The sequence below is a fragment of the Calidris pugnax genome, unplaced genomic scaffold, assembly GCF_001431845.1.
Source record: "Calidris pugnax isolate Ruff unplaced genomic scaffold, ASM143184v1 scaffold13, whole genome shotgun sequence".
Classification (NCBI taxonomy): Eukaryota; Metazoa; Chordata; class Aves; order Charadriiformes; family Scolopacidae; genus Calidris; species Calidris pugnax.
The window spans coordinates 9,210,389-9,220,418 of NW_015090810.1; positions in this window are offsets into that span (position 1 = coordinate 9,210,389).

The following is a 10,030-nucleotide window of genomic DNA, read 5'->3' on the forward strand; positions in this document are numbered from 1 at the left end:
GTTTGGGGAGTTCTACTTTAATTGAATGGAGCATTGAAAGAAATAAGAAGCGTCTTACCCACCCTCATCTCTGATTTGAGAAGATCAGAGGCACAAAACAGGGACTGTTTCCTCTTTTCTTTGTCAATTCAACTAAAAGGGAATGTTAAGAATATTGAAGAATGCCTGCCATGTCACTCTTGGAGATAACATCCTGAGGATGTTACTTAATGTATACCTGCATTCCACAGCAAGTACTCTTCCTCAGGTGTAAAACATCCCACAAATTTTGTTTGTGGGCTTTCCCAGACTCAACTACAGTGCAAATTGTTTATGAAGTGAAACACGAGGTAAAGCAGACATACTGATTCAGTGAAGCAAATTCTAAAACCACGGGAAACTTGTGAAATTTCCTTGAAAGTAAGGAGTGCACAGAGGCAGGGGAAATCACTGGTGTCACTTCCTTTTCAGTCAACTCAAAAGTTGGCTCACCGGCTTATGTTCAGTCAAATGAGTGCCTGCAAATCCAGGAGAGCTCCCTCCAGCCAGGTTACTGTATTCCTTATTTGTCTCAGAGTGACTGAGATCAAAATCTGGCCTGTCGTCTCTTTTTATGTCTCATTTTCTGTGCAACCATCCTTTGTGCAGAAAGCTCGCTCTCTGTTGCTTTTTGGTGCTAGTTTCAGCTTTCTCCTCATTCCCAGCCCTTTTTTCTCTTTAGCACTGTTACAATATGAAAGTGCTCCTTCCTTTGTCCGTTTTTTAAACAAGAAGAAAAATAACGAGGGGGAAAGTTAATTTATGTCTCATTGTAGATACTAATTGCAGAATGCGTCGTCTTTCTTTTCTCCCTTTTCTCCCCTTCGCTGACGCACATGCTCTATAATAAGCTCTGTTACTTGGAGCCTGTAAGCCTCTATAGTAAGCTGAAACTGCTACTATATTTACTCACTTTCCACATTTAGACAAAGGCTATTTTTAACCGGAGTTCTATTTGCGGGGGCTGCCAACGTCACTTAATGTTCACATGCATCTTGGGCATCATATGCTTGTTATTTTTATTTACTGTGCCTGTGCCAGGTCTGCTTTTTTATGGGAAGAAAGAATGAGAATGCTTCTTCAGGCCAGTTCTTGAAAGCTCTTTTGTACCACAGCAGATACACAGATAAGCAAAGAAAAAGCAACTCAGCGGTAGATTTGGCAAACCTGCTTTTTAATGGCTGGCATATTATAACTCGTGGTCTAGTCGCAAAGCTGTGTTCTTAGTCCTACTGCATTTGGTAAAGGTGAAGATGTTTCAGAGGTACGTTAATTATTCTGGTGTCTCCTGGAGGAGCCATGAGTTCTTGTTGTGTGATGAGGGGTGCAGGGATCAGGAAATTATCACGATTCCTGTACTGCTACCAGGTAGTTAAAATAGTCGATGTGTAAATAATCAGTGCTTTTCTGATCCTTCTTGTTAATAGGTGCATGCTTTGGAACTTGAACGCAACAGATGTTATTTTCAGATAATTAGTTTGGTTTTTCAGTGTAAGAGTCCCCTGAAAATTCTGGAGATTACTGTGCTGCAGCCATAAATCAAGCCTGCAAGTTGTGGCCCCTAAATAGCATTTTCTGTATGGGTTTCCCTGCATTGCTCTAGTGACCTCAACTTGACCGAAGGGAATTGCCCTTTACAGAGGTTAGAAACACTTCATTCAGTGTGCTGACTCAGGACGCCTGATTCATTCGAATCATATGCCTAGGATTTTGAGATACCCACATGCTTTTGTAGGGAATAGGTTATCCTCTGCACATATAACAACACCTTTATTTGCAACAAAGAACGAATTCCTAGAAAGGATTGAAGCTAGGTAGGAATCATTTCATGCTTTGCTGTCAGCATGCTTAAGTGGAAAGTTTTAGCAGGAAGCTAAGTTAGGGAAGAAAACTGAAATGGAACCTCCTAGAAGTGGATTTTGTTTAAGTTTTAAATGTTTTGGAAAGCTTACAGAGTTTTTTTTTAATCTCTCTCTGTACTTCCTACTCTTAACGCTAATTCCCTTTTCAGACTTATTTCAACATGAGAGAGACTGAGTAAGCTTCACACCAGACAAAATTTCTATATGCTGATCACAACACAATCAAATCTTTTACATTTTCCTGTTACTAATTTTTCCAGTGCTGTTTCTTTCCCCACTACAGCAAACGCCTTAATTTTCTTTAAAAAAACCCCCCACTTCTGGTTGTCTGTAAATTGACGTCTGGGTTTTAAAATCAAAACTGCTGTTTTCACATATGTGCTTCCAACACTGAGCAGTGAAATCTCCACTAAGTCATGGACAAGTGTTGAGAGAGTCAGTGAGAACTACACATGCTTAATTCTCTGTAGGTTAATCCATTTATTTAGGTGACCAAACACGAATGGATCTACATACATGTCTTTAGACACTTTTATTTAAAAACATGTCATCCTGATGATATTATTCTATGCAGGATTCTCTCCATGTGAAATCATGTTTCTACCACTAGCTGATTTATATTTATTTATGGTTTAGAAACTACAAACTGAAACCAAAAGCTAGGGAAAAGGAAGCGTGTCTGAAAAAAGCCCTGTAACTCTGTACCTTTGATTATAAACTGTCTTGTAAAAAACTTGTCTTTTCCAGCCCCCCTCAGTTCCTGCTAGGCCTTAGATTTACCATTAGAGAATAAAATGCATTCAGGACCTAAAGGGTGACCCCAGGCCTGCCCAGTGTGTAGTGTCTGTGTGCCTCCCTCTCTCTGAGCATGGTTCACGCTGGTGAGGCACAGCAGCAAGAGTAACTACTGATCTTACTTATCGAAGTGAGGAATCACAACTCAATTTTTTCTGATACAGCTTCTGGTCTTTTGATAGGAGCGTAACCGCAAGCACTCAGTCCCGTGTGTAACGTCTCTGATATCCACTGCCACGTGATAGCTAAAATTGTACAAGAAAGAACATACATAAACATCCTTTTGGAGGCAGAACCCGTCTTCCCTTTGTCGTGCCACGAGCATGTGATATGCACATGGCTCACAAATGACACACAGCCAATAGCCGTACATATCAGGAGCAGAGGTGAGCTCATCTATATTTTCAAGGTAAATCCGTCAGTTACCTTATACTGATAAAGAATGAGTATATCAAAATCTTGGCTCTTTAACAGAGAGCAAACATTTTTGTTTGCTTTCACAAGTTACAAGTACCAATAACTCTGCTTCAGCTGCATTGGCGTAATTTTCAGCCATGTCCCACAAAGGTACTTTCTCCAATGTTTTTACTGCAGTGTCCAGGCATATTTTTGTAGCATATGCAAAGATGTGATGTGTTTATGAATATATGAATGGTTCTTCCTTGTCAGTTTTCCACAAGGGGAAGGGTGGGTGTGATGGAGTCTTTAGGGTTCAGAAAGATTTGGAAACATCCTCTCACTGCTCAGTCTGATAAAATTTTCCATCTCTTTCCAGAAAACAGCAGCAAACTTTGTAATTTATAGTAGTACTAGGCTTACTCTGTGACCACAAATGGCAGGCAAGCTACTGAAAGATAAAATAGACTCATAAGAGAGCCTGTGCAGCCTTCTGCCAATATATCCGATTTTCTACAGTATCAAATATTTGCACTAGACTGTGGCAGGAGGACGCTTACCAAAAGAAAGAGAACCTTTTTTCATCTGACCAGCTACTGTGGAGGGGGAGGGAAAGGGTTAAGTATTATAAAAGTTTAAGCTGACAGCCAGCCCTTGCGCTCTGCTGCTTCGCAGAGGTTTCCCTTTGATGGAAAGTATTTCAGTGACACAAGACACTGGCAGCTGAGGTAATACGCCTCTGCTGCCGAAACCTTGTGCTTGCCAGTGGAAGTCAATGAGTGAGACAGTTCTGGGAACAGTGGTGGCCAGCCCCTGTCCCTCCTCATGCCTTGCTTGTGCACAAGAGCGTGCTGCAGGAGTGGCAAAGGGGATTGCACTGGGAAATGCACTGGATCGGGACAAATTGGCATTATTTACCTGTTGCTACAAGGAAGAGCCTTTCTGAGGCATGATGAGCAGTCCCAGACATTGTTATGTTATTCATTATGGAGAACAGCACCAGCATAATGCTTATGGATCACTACAATCAAATTTGAGCCTTCAGAGTAGATGTCGTACGGCCTTTATCCTCTTCCCATCGATTCTTGAAGGCACTAAATCCATATATGAGTATATTGTGGCTTAATGCACGGATTGTCAGGAGACGATACTCAAAACCTGTAGCACCAGTTCCATTTCATGTGACTGATCAAACCTGTCACCTTGTCAACAACATCCTTTGTTGCAAAAAGAGCACTTCATGTTAACTCTTAATGGGAAATTATTCCTACAACAGTTTTTACTCTTCAAAACATCTATTATGGCTGACCAGAGCCCACTGAGGCCCAGAGCCCCAAAACAGACCCATAGACCTGAAAGCAGACAGATGCTAAATACCTTTTGTAGATTGTAAGCCTGTGCTGTTTGAGCAGTGTAAGGAATGCTGCTGATAGTACAGGACTACACATACACACACTTCCCCCTTGGTGCTCTAGTGTATCTGGATACAGAGGGGATTTGGGGTGCTGTGGAGATGTAAGGCATTTTCCCCCCATATAATCTCCTATTAACTAAAAAAGAAATCAGCAAATTTTCTTATTATTCAAAAAGAGGAGATGAAATTATTGGCAGACACACCAACAGACTGGAAATTTTTGGTAGATATATCTACATTTACCAAAGTTACTTGAATTTTTGCATGTAGCAGAACAAGCTTTTCTTTCCCTATTGAATTCCAGTGTTTGGTGGCTTTGAGGAAGCACTACAGTCCTGGTATGTGAATTCAGAAGCCATTCCATTCAGAGAGAATAAGCAGTGCTTTTTCAGTTGCTGCTGCACAATATTACTCGTGGAAACACTTGCAGGAGACACAGCTGGGGAAAAACATTTTTAAACAGATATCCTCAGATTATTCTACATACTCTGTTTCAGAAGTCTTGAAGATGGTTTTTAAGCAGAGAAGACCTTATTTAAAATAGAACCAGATTTCACTTATCACAGAAGTGAAAGCATTTTGGACCTGAGGTTAGCATGTTCTAAAGAAAGAGACTATTTGTACTGTTTGGATTTGGACCTAGTTTGGAATATGCATGAATATTTGGATCTACACTTTCAAGCAGGGCAAGGCAGCATGAGCTGCCTGGAAGGAAGTTGTGAATCAGGCCCTTCGTTTCCAGGCATTTCCAGGCATTGCTTTTCTTCAGATTGAGAGCATGCAAGCTGGCATTCAGCCCTCAGTCTTCATTCAAACCAAATTCCAGTTGCAATATTGCCAACTCCAAGTGTTAAAAATCAGGAGATTAAGAAAAAAAATAAAATAAATAAATGTTGTGTATTTCTGTTTGCCGTCTGGTGTTTGAGACTTAATATGGGTTATGTTTTCAGGCTTTTCTCTGCAACCAGAAGAGATAGCAACTCTGAGGGTAAGAGGTTGAGGGCAGAATGAGATTGTCACAAAGCATTTGACTCCAAAAGTAGCACTGAATTGTAAACCCAAATATTAGGAGATCCACACTATAAAATCCCATGAGTCAGAATACTTCTCCATATAAGCTTGTGGGAATTTTTTAGAATAAGAATAGTGTAAGAACTCCCAGAATAATTTTGTTATATTCCATGTTACTGAACATGCTCTCAATAAGAGTTAAAAAATTCATTTTCAAGAATTAGAAGCTTCACAAAGAGCTTTTATTCTTTGAGCTGGCTTTTATAGAGACTTGTCAACAAATATACTAGATTTCAGTGTTCCTGATATATGGGGTTCTCTGGATGCCACGTGTCTGTCCCCTGGAATAGGCTATAGCATAGGAACAAGCAAGGATAAATGAGGACATTTGTTATAGCCTGTGATCCATCCCAAATCTCCTGATACATAAGCAACACCAGATCCAAACATCTTGTCACATCTGCTTCATACATCAAACAGCTGGGTGCACAGATGCTTTGGTCTACTAGAGCGTCTTAGGCCGAGTGCATTCTTCTGTATGCCTAGTTATTTGTTTTAATTGGTTTTGATGATTTGACTTAAATCGCTTCTGATGTTGCTGGAATACAGGTACTTCTGTGGCTGATTGTGACAGCTGCCACAAGCGCATGAGAGGCCATACCAGTAACCTAAAACTTCTGGGTGAGAGATCACCATGAGCAGGCCCTGGACCTAAGGACACTGATTTCAGGAGCAGAACGTCGCACTCTCAGCTAGGAAAGACACACACACAGAGGAAGTGAAAGTTACACAGCTAAATAACAGACATACATATGTGATATGATATATGATTCTATGGTATATATATATACAATTACATATATATATTTATCATGAATGACAGAGCATCTTGTTGATTTCTCCCTCCCCTTCTTCCCTAAACCCATTCTGTCTGTCTTGCTATCATATCATATCATATCATATCATATCATATCATATCCTGTCCTATCACATCATATTATAACATGTCAAAATTTACTTTTAAAGCTATTCAAAGGCAGGATTGGGTCTCTCTCATCCACATGGTTCTACAGCCCGCATGCCTACGAGGACTGTAAATAATAGATAGCATTTCTTCCGAAAGGAGATATGCTCAGTGGCTCAGTGATTCCCCACGCTACTCAGTCTTTTCATGATCCATTTTGGACTCACAGGGAAGAGCCCTTTTGCAAACGGCACTTCCCTGAGCACCTGCCATGTGTGCCAGTGCTCCCAGTGGAAGTATTGAACCAGTCTAATGTTCCTCAGCTAACAAAAGCAGAAACAATCACAGACCAAGATGGTCTGGCTTCTGGCCAACTTTAATTAATTAAGTTCTACCAAGCGTCACACATTTACCTCTTTAAAAAATTTCTGTTCGTCTTAAATGAGAATCTTCTGGGGAAATGAATCACCAAATCCCCGCCAGAACCTAATCCCAGTTTCTCACAGTGCAGAACAATACCTCCCAGCTGCCGTTTCAACCTCAGGCTGCTTCCACACGGTGCTGAGCTGTTCTGCCTGCACCGATGGCACCCACAGAGAGCTTCCTGATGGCCTTCCCTGTGGGCCATCCGTATGCAGACTGCCTGTTGCAGGAAGCTTAGAAGCCCTTGCCCACTCCCTCCATCCCATCTTTGTTCTCTGCATCCCTTTGGGAAGTTTTGTCCCTGAGGACATACCACACAAGTCCTCTGTGCCATAAGCATCTCGATGGAAATGACCCAGCTGGCACGGACCCTTGTGAGCTTTCTTGCCATGTGAACACTTCTTTGCTCCCTTGACATGTTTATTTTAAAATCTATAAAACAAAGAGGGAGGGGATAATGCCAGTAGGGGAGGAATTTTCCCTAACTAGTGGAAAGTGCTTTGTATCTATCACTAGCAAACAGGCAGGAGGGAATCCTGTCCTTGGTGTCACCAGCAGGACATTGGCTCACCTCTAGTCATTCTATATGCACCATGACATTTGCTAAGTCAGACTTCTCTCATGTCTCTGGGCACTTTCCACGAGGCACTAAATTACTTCTCTCTCCTGGGAACACCTCCCTGTGCTACAGTGATACTGCATCACAAGTCACTTAAGATTAATTACAATTGCTCCAAGTTTACTGAACCTCAGAGAATGGGCTATCGCTCCTCCTACCTGTGCCACGCTGTGGGTGGGCATTTGCACCTTGGGATTCCAGCACAGCTATCCCATAATCTTTGAAGTTACCTGCAATTCTTCATAAACTTTGAGATCTTTGTAACATGCAGCTGAATTTTACTTTGACTAAATTTTTCATTAAATTCCTTTTCCTGATCTCTGACCCGAACCATGGGAAAGGAATCAGTCTTGTTTTATTCAGTGCCAGACCTTGCTCAAGTAATATGAGCATAATGTTGTCCCTCGATGTAAACAGCTGAAAACTACCCTTGCGTTCAGTACTGCTTGTATAATGCTTTTGAACACCAAACAGTGCAACCACTTAATTGTTGAGTTCACTATGCTACAGGAGCTTGTGCTATGCCACCAAATTAGAAAGGCTGATAAATGTTTTTGCCTCAGGTAAATAATTTGCAACAAGAAATGTATTCCGGGAACGTAGTTTCTTTTCTGCTCAAGGAGTATCTCTGGGAACGTTGCTGTTTCCTGGAGATGGTTGTAATAAAAGCTAAAATTAACAAAATAGGCGTTACTATAGGCATTGCCAATAATCTTCCAGGAAATGAATTAAAAAATTCAACCTATGCATATTTGTGCATATAAGATCATAGTTTGATTTCCTCCCATTGCTCAGGGTAGTTAACCTCCATCACCATGCAAATCAAACAGGAGCCTTGCAAGAATGCTAGTAAAGTGTCTTGAATCTGTTCAGACACTGTAGGCTTTTCTTTATCCTTAGAAAGGCTGTATTTTGTGAGGCTGGGATTGTGTTAAATGGCAAAATTTCTGCTTCACAGGGGTTTGAGTGCCAAATAAAGGTAATGCACAAGTATGAATGTTTGCTATTTCCCGCTGTGGAAAGAAGATGACTACATTTGCAGTGCTGGAGGTTCAGATGGGAATGGCAGAGAACGTATGGTTGATATTATATATTACCATTTTGTGTCAAGGATTTGGAATGCCATTTCATGGGTGATGGGGTGGGCAGGAGGGTGAAGATAGAAGAGTGTTAATAAACAACCTTATTGCTTTCTACTACTCGTAATTTGTTTGCTTTTTTTCCAGAAGAAATCCTCTTCGTACCTTATGTCAATCATAGCTGAGAATATGAACTCTTTTTCATGTGAATAAATGAATGTGAATGTATGTGAATAAAGTAACGTGCCATTTCCTATCTGGAAATTATGCATACAGTTCATATGGTGAAAATCCGTCTTCTCCTTAAGCCCACACTGGTGTTTCAAATGCTGATGTTCTTGTAGAAATGAGGGAAAAAATTGCTAGATGGAGTTGGCTTAAAGGAAAACAGTCAAGATTTGCAAGACCACCATTTGGATTGAGTGAAGTCCTTTTCCCTTTTCCTCCCAAGTTGTATTCAAACAGCCTGTCAGTTTTTAGCCTTCTTTTGAAAGTAACAGTCAACAGTCAGAGCTCTGCCATGCCCAGGGACCAGCAGCTCCGTGCCGTCTGTTGGCCGGGACGGAAACAAACCTGGGGCTGGTATAAGTGTGAAAATTCTCAGTAGGGAAGCAGCTGTGTTTTGATCCTCCCGGAGCATCTTGGAAACTAGCAAGGGGAATGATAATTATGAGGATGATATTATAATATTCACATTTAAATATATAGGTTTTATAGTTGCTCCCTTTTCAATATGCATTTGCTTGGGCACAAAAGGTCGGTTGTGTATGAGTCGCATATGCTTTGCCCTGTGCCACAGCATATACGTGAATGTCACAGTATGTGAACATAACTGTGACAAAATAAATGTCCAGAATAGGGTTTGGGAAAAAGTTTGTTTCCCCATTCCTTGGTAAGTGCTACAGCCACATCAAAATTCAGTCAGTACCTACCATTTCTGATGCTGTGGAGCACCTTGGAGCCTGCTTATTACATGGAAGATTGTCCTGAGCATGGCTGCAAACCCCAACGTACTTACAAATGGTAGAAACCTATCCTATCCCCACAAAGTTGCATTGGGATAATTGCATTATAGCTAGTAAGAGGAAGGGAAATCACACTGATTGCCAACAGGACAGAGAGGACATTTTGTTGGTACCTTATACTACCAAATCAGATTTTAGATACATCTGCTTTATTTTATAAAATTTCAGGGCCTAGACCACCTATTTAGAAAGACACTGAGGTTCACGGTTGCCTGTTGAAAGACATGAACCAAAAGCATGCATACAAGCTGCAATTCATATGTCTATAAAAACCACATCTTTCATGGACAATATTTTCACAGGTCACGAATAAATGTGTGGTAGGGTCTACTTGGGATCAGGTAGGGAAGAAGGGTGAACAAGAAGTTTGTTCAGCTGCAGTAACTCCTAAGAAAGCATTTTGTACCATATTACTCACTGGATC